This window comes from Vulpes vulpes, chromosome 8 (genome assembly GCF_048418805.1).
Source record: "Vulpes vulpes isolate BD-2025 chromosome 8, VulVul3, whole genome shotgun sequence".
Taxonomy (NCBI): Eukaryota; Metazoa; Chordata; class Mammalia; order Carnivora; family Canidae; genus Vulpes; species Vulpes vulpes.
Genome location: NC_132787.1, coordinates 104,744,397 through 104,750,210, shown reverse-complemented (window position 1 = coordinate 104,750,210; position 5,814 = coordinate 104,744,397).

Below are 5,814 nucleotides of genomic sequence, written 5' to 3'. Positions count from 1 at the left end.
AGAGATCGTATTTATTTACTCAACAATTGTTATCAAGCACCTGTAATATGTGCTGGGCCCTATAGTGGGCTCTGGGAGCATAGAGGCAAGAACACCTGACATGGGCATTATGGAAATTCTTCACCTTGACATAAATACCAAAATTCTCACAGAGATCCCAAGGAGCTGTGACAGAGGGCGTCCATCACAGTGTTGGTGGTGGTCACCTGGTGTTCATCACAGGGTAGATGCGCAGGTGACACTTGGCAGATAGACATAGGGCTGGACAGCTGCCTCTTGCTCTTGGACTTCTCTATTCTCTCTGTGTCACCCCCATGTCCCAGGTTCCTTCGCTAACCAGGTTCCAGCTAGACTCATCCAACAGGAGGCCCTGGCACCAGATTAGAAGTCGGGCTGTTATGTAGGGCTGCCATACAGAGAGTCAGAGACTGGCCTAACTGACAGTGATCCTGGCTTCCAACAAGGTCACGTTCTCAGGTCCTTGGGGTTAGGGTGTCAACATACTAATTTTGCAGGGACAAACTCAACCATAATGGTGGGCAAAGGTATAAGGCTTTGTGCTTCTAGTGGTGACTCTGGGCACAGGGGTGAGCTCAGGCTGCGGCCCCATCCCAAGGGGGGGGGGCGATAGCTTCCTTATCTCTATGTGCACCCCTCTATTTACCCACTGCACCTCCAGCCTGGAAGTGTAGCTGCGCCCTGCTCTCTGGGTCACACCCCCTCCTCTTCTCTCCATTATTCCTCCTTAAATTAAACTCCTCTTTGTTTGAAATAGTTAGAGGGGTTTCCGTTTCCTAACTCGGCAGTGACTGATGCACACACCATGCAATGGTTAGATGTCACAGACCTGATGTCACAAGGCAATTCAAATAGATTTGGAAGGCAGCATTGGGGAGTGTGTGTGTGTGTGTGTGTGTGTGTGACTTATATGGAAATGCAGTGGGCCAAGAAAAACTGGACGACTTTAACAAAGGAAAACAGAACTGGAGGATCAATGCTACTAGATTCCATGCCTTATTACTACTATTTTTTAAAAGATTTTATTTATTTATTGGACAGAGAGCGAGGGAGAGGGCACAAGCAGGGGCAAGAGGCAGAGGGAGAAGCAGACTCCCCGCTGAGCGGGGAGCCTGACACGAGGCTCCATCCCAGGACACCGGGATTGTGACCTGAGCTGAAGGTAGATGCTTCATGGACTGAGCCATCCAGATGCCCCTCCTTGCCTTATTATGATGCCACAGCAATCGAGACAGCACGCTGATTGCCAAGGGTGGACGAATAGATCAATGGAGCAGAACAGAGAATCCAGAAGCAACCCACACATGATTTTTAGCAAAGGTGTAAGCATCGTGTGATGGGGGAAAGGATGATCTTTTCAGTAAACCGTGTAGGGTTCAATGGCTATTCATATGGAAAAAAAGTTAATTTTGATCCCTATGCAAGTGTCAATTTCAGACGGATTGTGAGTGCACATTTTCAAAGCAAAATAATAAGGTTTCTCAAAAGACACAGAGGAGAATGTCTTCATGACCATGGGGAGGGAGAGGAGGCAAATATTTCTTAAGCAGGACTCAGAAGGCGCTAGCCGCAGGAGAAGCAGTGGCAAACTGGGCTGTGTTCAAAGTAAGCACGTCTGTTCAACGAAAGACACTGTTAAGAGAGTGAAAAGCTAAACCAAAGGGGTGAAAGAAACCTGCCACGCGCACGTTTGACCTAAGACTTGGAATCGGAATGTATGAAGAACTTCAAATCCATGAGGCAGACCAGCCAGCAGAAAAATTCGAACAGGGGCTTCACAAGCAGAGCATATGCACGTGACTAATAAGCAATCAGCTTTGTTAGTCCCCGGGAAGCGGGACATGAAAGCCACCACGCGGTACCGCTGCGCCCCCGGGAGGGGGGCTCAAGTTCCAGGTCACCAGTCACCAGAGCAGGAAGGATGTGAGCAATCGTGACTCGCCCGCATCTCGGGAGGGTGTTCCTGGCCGTGTAAGTCAAGCTGGGGGTGAGCACCCTGGTGACGCAGCAGGACTCCTCTGACTCCTCCTGGTGTCATTCAACAAATATGTGGACGCGGGCCTGGCGTCACCGAGGCACGTGTGCGAATGTTCGCAGCTGCGGCGCACACGACAGCCCAGACCCGGAGGCGCTGCTAACGTTGCCATCGGATCGGGGGAGCCCGTGGCAGTGGGCTCGCACAGCGGGGGCCCCGGCCCGGCGGACAGTGAGCCCCACGCAGCAGCAGCGCCGATGATCCCGTTTAAGTTCAAGACCGGCCACCCTGCTCTGCCCCAGTAGCAATAAGGACAGCGTTTGCCCTTGGAAGGGGGCACGAGGGGGCGGTCCCAGCGACGCTCTCCTTCTCCATCTGGAGGGTGCTTCTCAGATACCCTCACCTTGTGGGGTGAGGTATCTCATCCAGCTGGATGAACTGTTGCACTTTTCATGTAAAGAACGACCCCTTGCAGGTTGTGCGCTGTTAAACTCTTGTATTTTTACACAGAATAAAACTCTGATTGCACGACTGACAGAATCAAAAGGACTCAAATTTCATCTCTTGGTTTTGAAAATCATCCTGGGTCCCTTCCCTCCCCGCACACACACCAGGGCCCACCCCCTGCATGCATGTGGCCCCCAGGCAGCATGCCCGGGCTCTGCTCCCACAGCCCTGCCTGGGCAGGAAATTCCCATGCCCGGGGTGCCCGGGTGCCCGGGGTGGGACAGTGGCCTGATGGGGAGGGGAAGGGGGCACAGGCTCTGAGTGGAGAGTCCCCTCAGCCCTGTGTGGCCGGAGGAGACTCAGAGCAGGAGGGTACTGGCCACCTGGGTCTAGGGGCAGTACCATGGGCTGCCAAGGCTGGTGGCCTGGGTTGCTGGCCTGGGAGCAGTGTGGGCACCAGTTCCCATTTCCTAGAGTGGGGGACACCCCCCCACCCAAGGAGGACTTTAGAACAGGGTCGAAGCACCTCCTTTAAGCAATCCTGGCCTTGAGTTTGGCATCACAGGGAGGGGCTGTGCATTTCAATGCAGGAGTGCTGGCTGTTCCTGTCTCAGAGGCAGGTGACACCCTTGGCCACGGTGGCCAAGGGCGGACCTGGTCCAGTCCAGGCCTTCTGTGGAGGTCTCCAGAGCTCTCTGCTTCCTACCACGTGGTCTGTGCCGGGACACATGGCCTTTAGCTCTGGGTTCTTAGCACCTCATCACAGGAAGTGCCTGTGTGTGTGTCCAGCACGGAGTCTCCAGGACAGGGCTGGCTTCCTGAAAGTTCTCTGTGCTGCTGGCCTGGGAAAATGCACTAGCTGCTTGGAATCCAAGCCAAAAGGGACCCCCTTGCTGTGCGGGAATGGGCCAGGGCTGCCTGGGTGCACTTGGGTAATTATCCCCCAGAGACCCCACAGGTCTGGGTGCAGAGGAACCATACCAGGAAGTGGGACACGTCCGCACAGTCATCTGAGCCTGACAGTAATTTTGTGCTGGGCAATTAATGTCACATATAATCGAAACCCCTGTTACATTCTCCACGAAGTTCTCTCTCAGTCTCTCTCTCTCTTTCTCTCTCTTTGGCCCAGGATAACGTACTTACTCTCTTTGAGCTTTGGTTTCCTCATCTGTGAGGGGAGGGAAAATCCTCTGAAACTCAGTCAGTGCAGAAAAATGGGCTTTTTGTATATGAGTACTTCCAAATGTGTTGTGACATGTGGGTGTCTCCATATATTGATAGGCCTTAATAATTTTTTTTGAAAAGATTCCTTGGTTAATTAAGTTCACGAGACACTGGGTTGAACAAAGTTAAACAAGTTTTCTTATTGCAGGATTTCTCAGGGCCTTTAAAACGTGGGTATGCGTTGTAGATTGCCGGGAGAAGGGTATTATCTCTGGTATAACGTGTGTGTGTGTGTGTGTGTGTGTGTGTGTGTGTTCCACCTCACGGGATTAGTTCAGAGAAATCCTATGGTGGATTCCGGCAGCAAATGAAGAACATTGTTCATACGCAAACACCAGTATTTCTTTCCTAGCACAAATGTCCCAATGCAAACGGAATATAACAAAATCTACCAGTTAGGATGAGGTTTACACTGGCAGTTACTGTATCTACTGCCTGGGTGCTGGGGGGAAAGGCTGTGGCTCAGAAACCCCCCAGACACCTGGATGTTTGGAGGAATCTTTTGTTCAAAGATACAAAAGATTGGGGGTGGTGCTTCATTTGCTTAATTTGGGCTCAGAGCAAAATTGTGACATGGACACCCACACGGCTGGAGGCTCGTCTGCGTGAGGTACGTGAAAAGTACGCGGGAATTTCCTGCCCACGTACACTTGAAAAGTGTACGTGAGAAACAGGCCTGTTTTTGGCGAGTGTTTTGGTTTGTTTTTGGTTTGGGTGAGTCTTGAACAATCAGTTGACTTTCTCTAGGCTGCAATTGAAAAATGCTTTTATCCAAGACGTTTAAATCATTTAAATTCCTGCAAGGAAATGAGTGTGTTACTGCAAATCTGGAACACTCCAGCTCCTGACTCCTGATTTCCCAGAGTAACAAATGTTTTCCTAAGGGGCGCTGGGGCAACGTGAGGTTTCTTCGGTGCATGTCTTGTAGGAGAGCTCGTCTCAGAGCAGAGCAGGCTGGGGTGGTCACCGGTCGCACCTGTTTGTGCGTCGAGGTGGGATTCTGTGTCCTGTCTCCACATCACTCTGTCCGCTTCTTCATCTGAAGGAGTGAAGCCTTTCATCTAATTTTGTCACCAATACTAAATGGCCTTTCTATATTTTGACACACTGAATCACCATGTCCGAATTCATTCCATTATTTATGATGGCTCATGTTCGGGGATGATGAATCATGGCTTTTTTTTTTTTTTCTGAGCCCTTGCCTCCCAGAGCAGGGCCCTCCTTCCTCTCCTGCTCACCCCTCATTGAAGGCGGACCCCCACATGTGGGGTCGCCCACCAGGAGCCCGGTGAGGGCTGGACATAAAGATGAAAGGAGGCCTGGAACCTCCCAGATCTGCAAGCAGGCAAACCCAGCAGATCATCCTACCCGGCAGATGAACGGCCGAATGGCAACGTGATGCTGCAGGCAAGCAGAGCATCCTGCATCCTCGGGAGTCTCCCGAGTCTCCATGGCAGCTGGGACCAGGACAAAGTAAGCACGCTCTGCGTTGAGCCCCATGACTCTGAGGGGGCAGGGAGGGCCGGAGAGCAGAGCCCAGGCCGCAGTCTCTCCTCCACCACACATCTGGCCTGCGTGTGACCGCCCCGTCCCGTCGGGAGCCCAGAGCCTTGAGGTGACTCCCCCTGGATGGTGTGACCTTTGCACAGCTCGGTGTCAGTCTCCTCAACTTCTTTCCTCCCTGCGCTGGGACAGCTGCCCTGGGCACCCTGGACTTCCTTGTGCTTCTTTCTGCAGCCTTGGTCTGGCGACCCGGCCCCGGCTGGTGCACCCGGGAGGCAGGGCCCAGCAGGCTGTGAGTCTGGATACTGACAGGGTTTGAGGTCATGCCATGCCCTGAGCAGCCACCAGAACCCTCATCACCCTGCCCTCCTTTGACTTGGTAACCGACCACCTTGCTTTCTCCCTTCCAAGTCCTCCCCAGGAAGCCTCCCGGGACCTCTTGGCTGGGACAGGGCTACCCTGTCCCATCAGACCCTGAATTACCCTCTGCTGCCGTCGTCAGTCTGGGTCTGCCTCCTCCATTAGACTGGGAGCTTGACGAGTAGGTGCTGCACCTTACGCGCCTTCACCTACCCCACGCCTCAGGGCACCTAATAACTCAGCCCAGTGTCTTCAGGTCAGAAGCCAGGCGCCCACGTCGGCGTGCT